Here is a 13,651-nt window from a genome sequence, read left to right as displayed (position 1 = left end):
CTACGAGCTCTTGTTACACCTAGTGACAGTAGAGTTGGGTCACCGGACGCCGAAGAGTCTTCGTTAATTATACATCCTGATTATCAAGTTCAAGCAACATAATATATTTTCGAACTGATTTCATTTTCCAAAGTTACTGGTAGTATTACTCCTACTAGTTCATTAGCCGAACAACCTGAAATCTCTGAACCTAAAACTGAACCTATTGCTACTCCATCTTTAGGATTTGCTTCTCCGGCTTCTAGTGGTTCTTGTTCACCAAGGATAGAAAGTGTTATTACCCAAAATATTCCTTCTGGACTCATTTCCATTGAAGAACTTGTCATTCCGGACGAAGATATAAACCTCCCTGAAAATCAACCAGCTATAGAACTTAGGGAGCGTGAATCAATCTTCTACAGTCCAATTAGAGGTGACGCTTGGTATATATCGTTGACGAACTTTTTAGAAAATCCGGGTCTTGCTTCTTCACCACCTCGAATTCCTTTCCATCCAACGCCCAGAGGTTATTATCCTCCTTTGAATATGTCGAGACAGTCATCCTTGTTTTCTTAGAAACCAGAAACATTTTTACATGGCAGTCCTTCTGTTCCTTCTGGGCATCAATCACTATCTGGTACTTTTTCAGGAGCATCCCCTCAACCAATTGAATATGTGATATCAACTGGTAATAACGGAACTCAACCGTCGAGTGTAGAAGAAATCCTTATGATGTCTGGTACTACTCCAAACGCACAACCTCAAGGTAGTCAGATACCGCCTGGGGGGCAGCCGCAAGGTACTCAAATACCGCCTGGGGGGTAGCCTCAAGGTAGTCCATTACCGCCTGGGGGGCAACCTCAAGGACAGTACGTCCCTACGGGACAGTACATTCCTCAAGGTCAACCCCAGACGCAATATACACCTCAAGGTCAACCCCAGTATCAATATGTACCTCAGAGTCAACCCTAGTTTCAGTATGTGCCTCAAGGTCAGTACCAACCTCAACGTCAGTACCAACCTCAAGGTTTCCAACCACCTTCAAGTCAACCATTTGTTCAAGGAACTGGAAATGTACCATATAATTATCAACCCTACACTCAACCCGGTTATGGTCCTCAATATGCTCAACCTTTTATGGGTCCATACCCCGGAATGAACGTGGTGTGGGATTCATCTCAACAGATTTCGCAACCCAGTGTGCAGTTTTCATCTCAATCTGGACAGCCTTTGGTTTCTGGTTCAACCCAGCAACCTGTCCAACCTACTACTCAAACTTCTACACCTGGGGTAGTTCATCAGCCTGGGCCTAGTTCACCTCGGACTCCGCCTCAAACGCCTGCTGTAACTACTGCGGCTTCTGTTCAATCCACCCCACCTACTTCTGGAGTATCAGCAGCTCCGGTTTCTACTATTCCTGTATCAACTCCTCAAGCCTCTTTACCTCAGTCTGGACCCACAATCCAGACTTCGGTTCAGATGCCTGTAGGACAACCTGGGCCAAGTACGGTTGTCACAAGTCAACCACAATTTACTTATCAACCGTACCAGGGACAGTACCAATACAGTCTTGTTGTGCAAAGCCCTGTTTATCAGTATCAACCATACCCTGGGTATACTTATTAGCAACCTCAACAACCCCAGTATGGTCCGGTTAATTCTGGTTTTCCAGGAAATATCCCAAATGCAAATCCAATTCCAAGTTATCCTGGATATCCTCCTCCTGGGGCTAGCCTTATGACCCCAAGTTTTCGGGATCCGAACCATCAGCTACCATTTATAGCAACTTTGGATTTACCTGACTTGTCGTGCCTTACGAACGATCCCATTAATTATCTTCCGTTTTGGTCGCCAATGCTGAATAAGTTGCCCAGTGATATACCAAAGTTTGAGGGGAAGTCAGGAGAAGATCCGTCTAATCATGTGATGACTTACCACCTCTGGTGTGCATCTAATTCCATTATAGATGATTCAATTCGCTTACGTCTCTTTCAACGCACTTTAATTGGCCTTGCTACCAAGTGGTACATTGAGTTGCCACGAGGCTCTTTTTACAGTTTTAGTCAATTAGCCACTTCCTTCCGAACTCATTTTCAATTGCCTGTCCGATATGAAAATGGCACGGAATTATTAACTTCATTAAAATAGTCAACGTCCACATACATTTCAGAACACATTCATGAATGGCGACGTCGATGACGTTTAGTGAAAATTTTTGTCCCATACCAAATTTTGGCAGAATGGTTTGTTAAATCATTATTACCTAAAATAACTGAGGATGTAGCTAAGGCAGGAGTTGTTACTGAAGAGCAAGTAATTGCTCAAGATCAGTACCTTGACCTTGTTTATACACAGTCAGGTACTTTACACGAGAAAATCCCCGACCTTCCGAAACAAAATCAAATAACTGTAGCTCCTTCAGGGTTTCATGCCATTGACGGTATGATTGGTACTGTTAATACCAAAAGTAAGAAGAAATATTCCAAGAATTCTTCTCCTATTATAACTTTACCAGATTCCCCGACGGGAGATTCTTCTGCTGAAATTCCTGCCGATGTCCATGTCGTAGAATCATCTACGGCCAAATCAAAATCTGGCGGTAAGAAGAAAGGCAAGAAGAAAAATAAACAAAACTCAAAAGAGAAATCAGATAAAACTGAATCTACTGACGAGAAACGTAAACCTCGCTATCCTTGTCTCATCTGTGATGAGGAGCATTTTACAAGAGATTGTCCACATCGTGCTGAGGTTGCGAAAATCGTCAAAGGTTCTCAAACGCCTGCTGTCTTGAAGGATCCTTTTCCTAGTCAAGATAGTAAGATGATAGGTTCTTCCTCAAATGCCTCGGAAGAACCCATAATGATGATGTCCCATGTTAGGATTGCAACACGATCGTAATATTATGGAAGTAAGAGTCCTATTGGTGGTAAGGACGCAGAATCTTCTAATTCCAACCCATCAACCTCACCTCCTTCTGGTTCCGATCCACTACAAATCGAGAAACCTAATCCAGACTTAGTAATCAAACCGCCTGCTAAATGTATACTTCGAAAGTCAACTTTCAATCCACATGCGAGAGCTGCTCAGAACTATAACATTGTTGAAGATTTAGTTGTTTCTCCTTCAGCAATGTCGGCTTTGGAGGTGCTGTGATCATGTCCAGCACAGCGTAAATTGCTATTGTCGGCTATAGGAGTTGTTGATCTTCACAACTCGAACCTTATAATCTTCGATTTGGAAAATAGTACACCTCGTCTACCTAATCAAATGGCTTTCTAGATTCCAGTGTTAGTCAAAAACAGACCTTGCTTTAGGACTATGATTGATGAGGGAGCTTCAACATGTATTATGTCGATACAGTGTTGGAAAGCACTTGGTTCTCCTACACTTAATCAATCCCTGACGATTCTAAAAGCCTTTGATGGCTGAGGGTTTCATCCTTATGGCATTTTGCAGGACTTACCTATAGGGGTTGAAGGAAAAACTGTTAATCTAGATGTGGAGGTGGTTGATGCCCCTCTGGATTACAACCTTCTTTTGGGTCGTAGTTGGTCTTACGCGATGACTATTGTTGTTTCATTGGTCTTTCGGCTTATTAAGTTTCCACATAATGGAAAGATCGTTACAATAGATCAGTTAACTTACTTTTCATCCGACCCATCCTCTTCTGAGAGTATTCAACATGTTGGTAAAACAACTATCCCTTATAAGGATGTTGGGGTAGGTTTAGTTAAAGATTCTGGTTTACTAGGAACTTTTTCATTTCCTCCTCCCAATGTATCGCCTTCTTTTGCAACTATTCATATGATTTCGTCAAACACCATTGCTTTTGATGATCCTTGGATCGTTCCATCCGATTCCGAGGTGGACTCTTTTGGTGATGCCATGCCTTTGAGTCCCTTTGAGGTTGCTTATCAGGCTGTACAGTCATTTTCCGACTCTAGTTCAACCAATTTTGATCCAATGAATGTGATCCATGGAGAATCACTTTCAATATCAACCTCAGATTCAACAACATTTTCCGATCCTGTTCATACTGATGAGCAGATTCGGGAACTCTTGTCTGTTGATGATTTACCATGGGAAGATCTTCATCATCGATCTTCGTTTTTACCTGAGCTTGATCATTTTGAAAATGATTTTTCATCTATTTTTACTGCTGATTATGTCAAAGAACCACAGAATCCATTGCAACATCCTGATTCTGAGCAAAATTTAGCAAATATTTCTCGAACGGTTCCTATTGACATTTCAGTCAAACCTAGAATTGTTGAAAACATTCATATAGGTGCTTCTTGTACGGACGATGAAATCCAAACATATAAAGCCCTATTTCAAGAATTCCGCGATGTGTTTGCCTGGTCATATGAAGAAATGTCAAGAATCGATCCGTCAATTGTTGTTCATGAAATCAAAACTTACGTGGATGCTAAACCTGTCCGGAAATGTTTGCGTCAGATACACCCACAAAAGTTGCTGCTATTAAAGCAGAAGTTGAGAAATTACTTTGAGCAGGTTTCATTTATCCAATTCCTTTAACGGATTGGGTATCGAATATTGTTCCTGTTAACAAAAAGCAAGGGACAATAAGAATATGTATTGATTATAGGGATATTAATCGAGCTTGTCCTAAAGACAATTATCCAACCCCCTATATCGATCAAATTATCGACGATTGTGCCGGCAGTGAAATTTTCTCCTTTATGGATGGCTTTTCTGGTTACAATCAAATTAACATTCTACCTGCCGATCAACCAAAAACGGCTTTCATTTGTCCATGGGGGACATTTGCTTATTGCAAGTTACCTTTTGGATTGAAGAACGCCGAAGCAACTTTTCAAAGGGCTATGTCTTATGTGTTTCATGACATCAAGCACATTTTGTAGCCTTATCTCGATGATTTACCTGCCCATTCATTACGTAGAGCCGATCATCTCACTCATTTACGAGCAATATTTATGAGATGTAGGCATTGTAGAATTACGCTGAAATCCACACAAATGTGTTTTCTGTATAGAAACGGATCGTTTACCAGGATTTGTTGTATCGAAAGCCGGCATTCGTGTCGATCCCTCAAAGGTCGAAGCTATTGTTAAATTACCTCCTCCTTCGACTCTTCTCCTACTCCAAAGTTTGCAAGGGAAAGAAAACTTTTTACGTCGTTTCATTCCTAACTACGCCGAGATAACGAAAGGTTTTACCAGGTTGTTGAAACAAAACACTCCATTCTTTTGGGATGAGAAAGCTGACAAATTTTTTGATGCACTTAAACATGCGTTGACCCATGCACCGTTATTGCATCCTCCCAACTACAACCAGGATTACTTCTTGTACCTCGCCGCTTCTCATTCCACCATTGGGATGGTCTTAGTTCAGGAAGATGAATTCGAGAGTGAACATGTGATTTATTATCTTAGTCGAACTCTAAATCCGACTGAGTTAAAATATTTTCATGTGGAGAAATTGGCCTTGACAGCGGTTCAAGTTGTCCAACGCTCTGACTGTAACCCTATGGCGTATATTTTGACTAAACAATTGATAGGGGGAAAGTATTCCAAATGGATTGTCATCCTACAGGAATTTGACTTGGAGTTTGCAAAAGCCAAGTCAAAGAAATCTTTGGTTTTTGTGGAACTGATGTGTGACTTCCCGCGTACTGATACTGAAAATGTGGCGAAAGAACCCATTGCGGATGAATCCTTGTTTCTTATCAGTACTCTTGATCCATGGTATGGAGATATAATTGTCTATCTCCAAACCCAATCTTTTCGGCCTGACATCTCACGATCTCAGCGAAGGAAAATACGTTTCCAATCCCAACCATCCAAAATTATTGGAGATACACTTTATCGTCGTGGGGCAAGTTCTGTTTTCCGACGTTGTCTAACTCACGAAGAAGCTGAAAAGGTTCTTAATGACTGCCACTCTGGAGCATGTGGCGGTCATATGTCTGGGTATGCCACAGCCCAAAATATATTGCGCGCTGGCTATTTCTGGCCATCCTTATTTAAAGATTGTATCAATGCAGTCCGGAAATGCCACAATTGTCAAATGTTTGCTCGTAACATGCGTGCTCCACCTGCTCCTCTCCACCCTATAATTACCGTCGGTCCTTTTGCAAAATGGGGTATCGATTTTATTACATGTAACCCTCACTCGGCCGGGGGGCATGTGTACATCATCCGTGCGGTAGATTATTTTACCAAGTGGGCCGAGGCGATGCCTACATTTTCGGCAGACGGCAAAACTGTTGCGATTTTTGTTTTCAATCACATAACTGCTAGATTCGGTGTTCCTCAAGCGATTATCACTGATCATGGAAGTCATTTTCGAAACATCATGATGATTGAACTAACATATCAGCTTGGCCTGCGTCACGATAGTTCTACTCCATATTACCCACAGGCAAATGGTCTGGTTGAAGCAATCAATAAAGTTCTAGTCACTATGATCCAACGAATCATTGGGATTCATAGGTCGAATTGGCATAACATGTTATTTTCAGCGCTTTGGGCATATCGAACCTCAGTAAAAACATCAACAGGTTTCACTCCCTTTCAACTGGTTTACGGTTTGGAGGCAGTGTTACCCATTGAATGCGAAATCCCGTCATTGCAAATAGCCATAGAATTACTACCAGCCACTTCCGAAGAGGAGAAACGTTTGTTGTACTTAGCTCAGTTAGATGAGAATCGACGTGATGCTGCATTAGCTATCGAGACTCATGCCAAAAGAATTAAAGCTCAGTATGATCGAAATGTTACACCCCGCAATTTTTCGGAAGGAGATCTAGTCTTACTTTACGATCAAGCAAACGATAAGCTAGGGGCTGGCAAATTTGTACCTATGTGGCATGGTCCGTATATTGTTAAGCGAAAGCTGGCAAAAGGGGCCTATGAATTAGAAGATTTTGACGGTGTCTCTTTAGGTAGACCTAGGAATGGGCTTTATCTAAAGAGATATTATGCTTAAAAGATTAGTGTGGAGATTTTTGAGAGTAGTTTCTTTCTAGTTTGGTGTGTTTTTAGACTAGGAATGCGTGCTTAGTTTAGAGAGTGTTTTCATCATTATTCCTGCTTATCTTGATTTTACTCTTGATATTGCAGATGTCGACGCCTCTCCAAACATACATCGGTTTTGCTGATGGCGCTTGTCGTAGTACACGGAACATTTCTTCTGCAGCTTGGGTTATCTATTCACCCTCTGATGAGTTAGTATCTATGCATGGGATAAGCCTCGGTCAAACAACAAAAAACATTGCAGAATACAGTGCAATGATTGAGTTATTATATGAATCCATTTCATTTGGGATTCGGAGTTTGATTGTTAGGTTAGATTCTGAACGCATTGTATTACAGCTTAATAGAGTTTATGCCATTAGAAATCTAGTGTTATTGAGATTATTTTTGAGAGTTCGTCTCTTGGAACATGAATTTGATTACATTGAATATCAGCATATTCCAAGATATTTAAATACATTAGTAGATGCAGTTGCTTCTCGAATGTTAAATAGACATTTGCATTAAATCAAGACAGTAAATTTAAAAACATTCCATAACATGTTTTACAAGATAACCAGTAATAGTGATATAGCATAGCATAGGAGTGTGTCAAATATACATCGTCCTCGATCATAGGTTGAAAAACACCTTATGATCGGCAAAAATGATAGTACAAAAAGGTACAAAATGAGTCTACAAAGGCGATCATCCTATCACTGGTGATGATCACGATAAGACACCACTGCTCAGGCCACCCTACAAAGGAACCTCCTAAAAGGTCCTGGGACCCCAATCACATAGCGTTGTAACCTAAGAGGAATGTCATCTATGCTGGTCTCTGGAATATCTACTGTCAAGCGCTCTAGATGACTCTCCAATTCGGCCAAGGTCTCTGTTGATGCATCCTATGGGGTCGGTGCCGTGGGAGCTGGGTGTCTTCTCTCATAGGGCTGGAGAGCGGCTGGTCGCCGTGGACCCACATCTGCATTCAAAAACTTTTTACTATCAGTTTTGGGGCGATTTAAAAACAAAACAAAAAATTAGTTAAAATCTAGAAAATGTTGAAAATGATTTTACCTGTATCATCCCATTGCTCTCCTAGTGGAAGAGCCATGTCTGGTGTTAGTCTCATGTTGCAACAGATGTTCATATTTCATGATTGACAGATTGAAAGTGCCAAATATGTCATACTTTGCATGCTGCAATGCTCCATATTTCCAAAAGAGGCCAAAGAAGAGGCCATGAAAGTGTGCCAATCTAAATGCCACTGTTGTATTCCAAATTTTGATGAGTTAATCATTTATAAAGAATACCGTTAAGGAAAGGCCAAACAGCTTAATCTTGGCCTCCCTAGGTTTCAATTTCTTGTTTTAGAATATAGAGAATCATTATCTGTCCAAACAGCTTAATCTTGGCAGATTTGTAGATAGGTAGAGAAACAAAGGAGCCCAACTGCTTAATCTGGGCCCTTGGAAGAAATAAGTGTAGATTTAGATAGGAGGACAGCGAAAAGAAAAAGGATAATCAGGGTCTACAAGTCCAAGTGCACCCATGCAAAAAGAAGAAAAATGCTAGGTAAGTAGGCTAGGTAAGTAGTTTTGTGGTTGCAGAATCAAGCTGTGTGATCCATTTCATGTTTTCAAAAGTTATATTTACTCATATCAAAATTATGAGGAAATTTCCCTTTGGAGGAGCTCAAGCGAGGCATGTCTAACTCCCCCTTCTTCTCATTCCCCAAATCACTCACTAACATCCCATTGAGGACCTTGGGATCTGCCCAACCAGTCCTGTTATCACTTCATTTTTGTAAAGCACCAAGTCAAGCTTTGACTTTCTTCAGTGGAAAGAAGCCACATTTCTTGTGTAAAATCATGTCTCCATAGTCCATTTACTCCCTATGTCTAAGTTTCAGCTCACAAACTTAGCCTTTCCCCTACACTTCACCTCACCAATTCATATTAACTCCTAACTCTACTATCTAGCTCCCTAGATCATTTCCCTACCCCCTATTGTACAAAAACTATATAAAAGCCCAAAATATTACATATTCCTCTCCCCTTGGCATTATAGCCATATTTATCAAGTCCGAGAAATAGTAGTCCATCTGGGGCGCCTACTAACCCTTCCGTGTCCTAACCTGGAGTTAGTCTGACATCTGGTCACACTAATAACCATTTCCCCTAAGTCCTAACCCTACAATACTCATTTCCCGCCCTTATCCTAAGGTCATGCTTGTAAATATTTAACCCCGCTTGTATACAACCCAAAAACCCACTTTCCTAAAGTTTTCCCCCCCGCCGGATTAAAACAATTAAATAAAAAGCGTCGCGGGCCCCGTCCCTAACCCTCTGCCGCCTTGTCTGTCCCGTCAGCCGTCAGATCTGGCGCGCCCAAGATCTACGGTGGGCGGGTCTTTTTGTGCCCCGACATGCCGAGGGTTAGCGTCCGGGAGATGGGTGGTTTTCCCGTCGTACTCCCGCCACGCGTCGCCCTCCCGGTTGTGGCGGAGCCCCCTCCTCCGAAACCGCTTCTGCACAAAAGCGGTGCGACATGAAACCGGATACCGCCCTCCCCTGTGTGACGTCACCGCCACGTCTCCCCCATGACATCATCATCCTGCATCAGCCTCCTGCCACCGTGTCCTTGCCACATCATTGCCACGTCATCACCTCCACCCTACCGCCACGTCACCCGGCCGTACTGCTGACGTCACCCTGCCACATCACCACTGTACTGGGACCCACCGCTAACGTCATCGTCAAAAAGAAGCGAAGGGCGCAAATCGCAGCAAAGAGAGCCTGGAATGAAAATCTGAGGCAGTTTTTGATGCACGATTAGCGCTTAGCACTAATCTGCATCCCTAAGGGAAATAGGCCAAAATGGAAAGCCCTTTCATGGCTCGGCCACCAGCAGGCCCGAAAGTCATAAAATGATAAGAATTTCTTCGCGCAGGATTCAGAAAGGGGCAAAGACAGTTCTAAAGCAAGCAAAGGGCCGAACAACAACCATAAGAGGCCGATGGGACAGTTTAAAGAGTATCAGCGGTGAGAAAAGGCGCATATTCAGTGCCCAAGCATATCAGAGAAGCGGCAAAGAGTATCAGTTAAATGTTTTTAATGAAAATCTTTATTCCCAATGCAGGTGAACATTGAATGGCCTCCAACAAAGTCAAAGAAAACGATGGAGCTATATCAAGTCTCTCCCATCATAGTTAATGCACCTCAGAACCACTCAAGAGCATGGATAAGAACCCAAAGCACAGTTATGGCTAAGTGATCAGCACAGAGCCAGAAAGACAACGCATTAATTCTTTTTGATACAGCTGCCCCCAGCGCAGCTCGAAGATATTTTCTTGCATTTATTTCAGACATATGTTAGGTTAAAGACACTTATTACAGCAGATCTGTTTGAGATCTGATTTTGTAGATATTTTACTTATAGAACCACCCTAATTCACGGTTTAAGGGGTTGGTTGGTTGTATAGCTCCAAGAGAGACTCTCTCTGTATACTTAAATGTTTTACTTAATCAAAGACTGCTCAAAAGCTTGGAGGAATGACTGTTTGCTATGTGTTTAATGGTTGAAGGATGAATACAGAATTATTGTGCTGCAACATGACTCAATAAGTGTTTCCTACCTTTGTTTTCCATTGATATACCATCTAAAATAGCAGAAAGAATGAATAGTTTAGACTTGGTTTAATTGCCCTCTATGCTCAGTTTCTGTTGTTTCTTTATGTTTTCATCTGGATTAGTAATGAATATGAATTCCCTGTGGCTCATATTCCCCCTAATTCACTCATGTTTGACATTTATCTAGGGATTCTTCACTGCTCCTAGATAGAGCTCATTCACCTTCCCTCTGTTAAGCTGAACGAGAGATTCTTAACTGCCTCTCATTCCTTAGCCCTCATTCCATCCTTTTAAGCTTGAATAATTGTTTCATGTGCAGCTAGCTTGCTCCATATCCCTTTCTTATGACCAAGAAAATGCACCAGCAGTCCTACTCCTTGACTCCACGCCTAATGGTTCTAAAAATTTCATGTTATCCCTGCCTCTCTACTAGAAAGCATCATCCTTCCCACCAAAACTCAAACAAAACCCCTTATACTCAATAACTAGCCTAAAATCATCATCAAAAAAGCTAAATCCTAAAGAGAGAGCCCTCTCTGACTGCTGGTAGGCTAGGACCTGCAGTCCAAAGATTGGTTTGTGGTTACCTCGGCCGTATCCCTTTAAGGAGCTTTAGGGACAACCTGAGTGATAACATCTGGATCACCACGATAATATATCCCAGTGTATGGAAAATCCTGAATCATGAAAAGTTGGTTTTCCAACCAACGAAAATACTATGGAGGAAATCGAACAACCTCTGAACCCTCCTCGGGATGACGAGCCATCACTGCAACCCAACGCATAATCCTAGGCTCACGAGGAAGTCCATCCTCAACGGAAAGTTGTTGTGGGATCAAAATAGGAACCCTCTCTAGGCCAAAGCTCACAACTAAGTAACCATATCCAAAGTTATTTAGTTGTCCATTCTTTTCCCTAGTCAGTTGGCCCTTCAAGTTCGCCAACACAGCGTCACACCAGTTGAAGATGGTGCCTCGGTAACAGTCTACTACCATGCGCATTTGGGATCCGATAGCTAAATGTAATGTTGCGCTCCCGCAGAGTCTGGTGACAGTAAATGCGATCACTTTTAGTTCAGGACGGGAGATAGTCTTAACATCTATCCGTTTGTCCGCAGTTTGGACATTGCAAAACTCTAGTCGGAGACTAGCGACAGACTGGCCACCTGGCCTAGTCCCGAATAGAGATAATCTTTTGCCTCTCTTGGGAAAACCAGTCAAGAAGTATATGTCCTCTGGCTCGATTTCGAGCCAGTTGCCACCAATAATGAAACATTGGTCCTGTGTGCTCCACCTGTCCACCAGCCATTGCAGAAAGTCTACCTGAGCCCTCATGCCGGGTATGGCCCAGAATTTCAATAGTCCACATGCTCTTAATGCCTGTAATGAAGGTGGATGGAGTAATGCAGCTTGGTCCACATCTTCGTGTTCCCTTTCCCGCAAACAAGCATCTTGTGTATCTACATTGCAAAAAAGGTGGATTAGAACATTTCAATTCAAAACTTTTGGGGCAAAAATGGAAAAATTTGGACTTTCAAACCGTATTCCGCGGGGTTCGCACCCACCTAGTTAGGGACAGTGCGTAGTTTCGCACTTTTCCTTAGGAGCAGGTGCGGCACCCTGAATTTTCTCTGTGCACGGAAAAATCGGGGTTCGCAGGGGCCACATGGCGCACCTGCGGACCCCCCGCGGGCGATTTTTAATCCAAATTTTCCCTTAAAAATCAATTTTTAAACCCTAAAACAAAATTTCAAACGGTTGAAATGCAAGATTAGGTTGATGTGGATTACCTGGAGCTCTCGGTTTTCGTTTCCAACGGTCGGATTTTCCGCAATATCCACAGGAAGTTTCTTACCCAAAAGCTCTTTTTTCTTACTCTGAAGTCAAACGGTAAAAATGAATTTACAAAAGCCCTTTTTATAGGTTTTTTGAATAAATGAATTTTTAATTTGTTTATTTTCCACTTTAAAAAGGTAACTTTTCAATGCATTTTTACTTATTTTAAATAGGTATGAGTAATCTTTTGAGTTTTTGTGCAGAAAACAGGATTTTCAGGGATAATTGATCATTTTCGACAAAAAAACATTTTGAGTCCTCTTTACGCTCTTTTCTGACTCGTAAAATATGAAAAGATTGCCGAGTTTTTCTCTTTTTGAACTCGTTAAAACGGAATTAAAAAGACGGTCCACTTACAACTCTTTTCTGACCGTGTAAACATGAAAAGATTGTCGGACTTTTGTCGTTTCAAGTTTGATATTAGTAATAAAACAATGTGTCCTTTATCGCTTTTCTATTTTTTCGGATCAAGTCCACTAATTATGAAAAGTAATCCTTGATCGTAATGGTCAAGCGGTTCTCTCAAGTAATATTTTATACTTTTTCGGGCTTGCGAGACACAAATTTACGAAAAAGGACAACCATGGAGTTTTCTTAAGTTTTTCTTCTGACTCCCTAAAATTGAAAAACACCGAGTTTTTCCTATATTGGACTCGTTAAAATTTAACAGTAAAGGACTTGTTCAATTCAAACAGGAACGGACCACTCCTTCTTAGGGTTCAAATCTAAAGTAGGTTGAACTCATCCAAACGATGAGCTTATAACCAAGCAAATGTTATCCTCCTCAAGCTTGTCAAAAATAAAGAGGTACTTGCCAAAAATGGTGGGGGAAAAGAGAGAAAAATGAACCTGTTTGTTGTACTTTGTGTTTTAAAAAGCTTTCAATCACTCTTGAACACGACACTTTTTGTTCACCTGGGTTGGGAAATCCTTTGCCTAACAGTTAATCAAGCCACATTGAAAGTCTTCAGCCGGTTTCTGGGTATTAGCTTTGGGTCAATTGTCACCAAACCATCTGCAGTGTCGTTATGTGTTCAAGAGGTCTGTGCAAATAAACCATTCATCTGCAAAATATCTGTCATCCATCTTTGACCATCCCTGAGTTAGTCCTTGCCAAATATATTTCTTCAAACTTGATCTATGATTTCGTGTTGTGGGCTTGCCTATGACGGATCGCTTTCTATCGACTTCAGCTCATTATCTA

Source organism: Pinus tabuliformis, chromosome 8 (assembly GCF_031772625.1).
Source record: "Pinus tabuliformis cultivar Carrire ecotype Pingquan chromosome 8, CPIR1, whole genome shotgun sequence".
Classification (NCBI taxonomy): domain Eukaryota; kingdom Viridiplantae; phylum Streptophyta; class Pinopsida; order Pinales; family Pinaceae; genus Pinus; species Pinus tabuliformis.
This window is presented reverse-complemented; position numbering follows the sequence as displayed.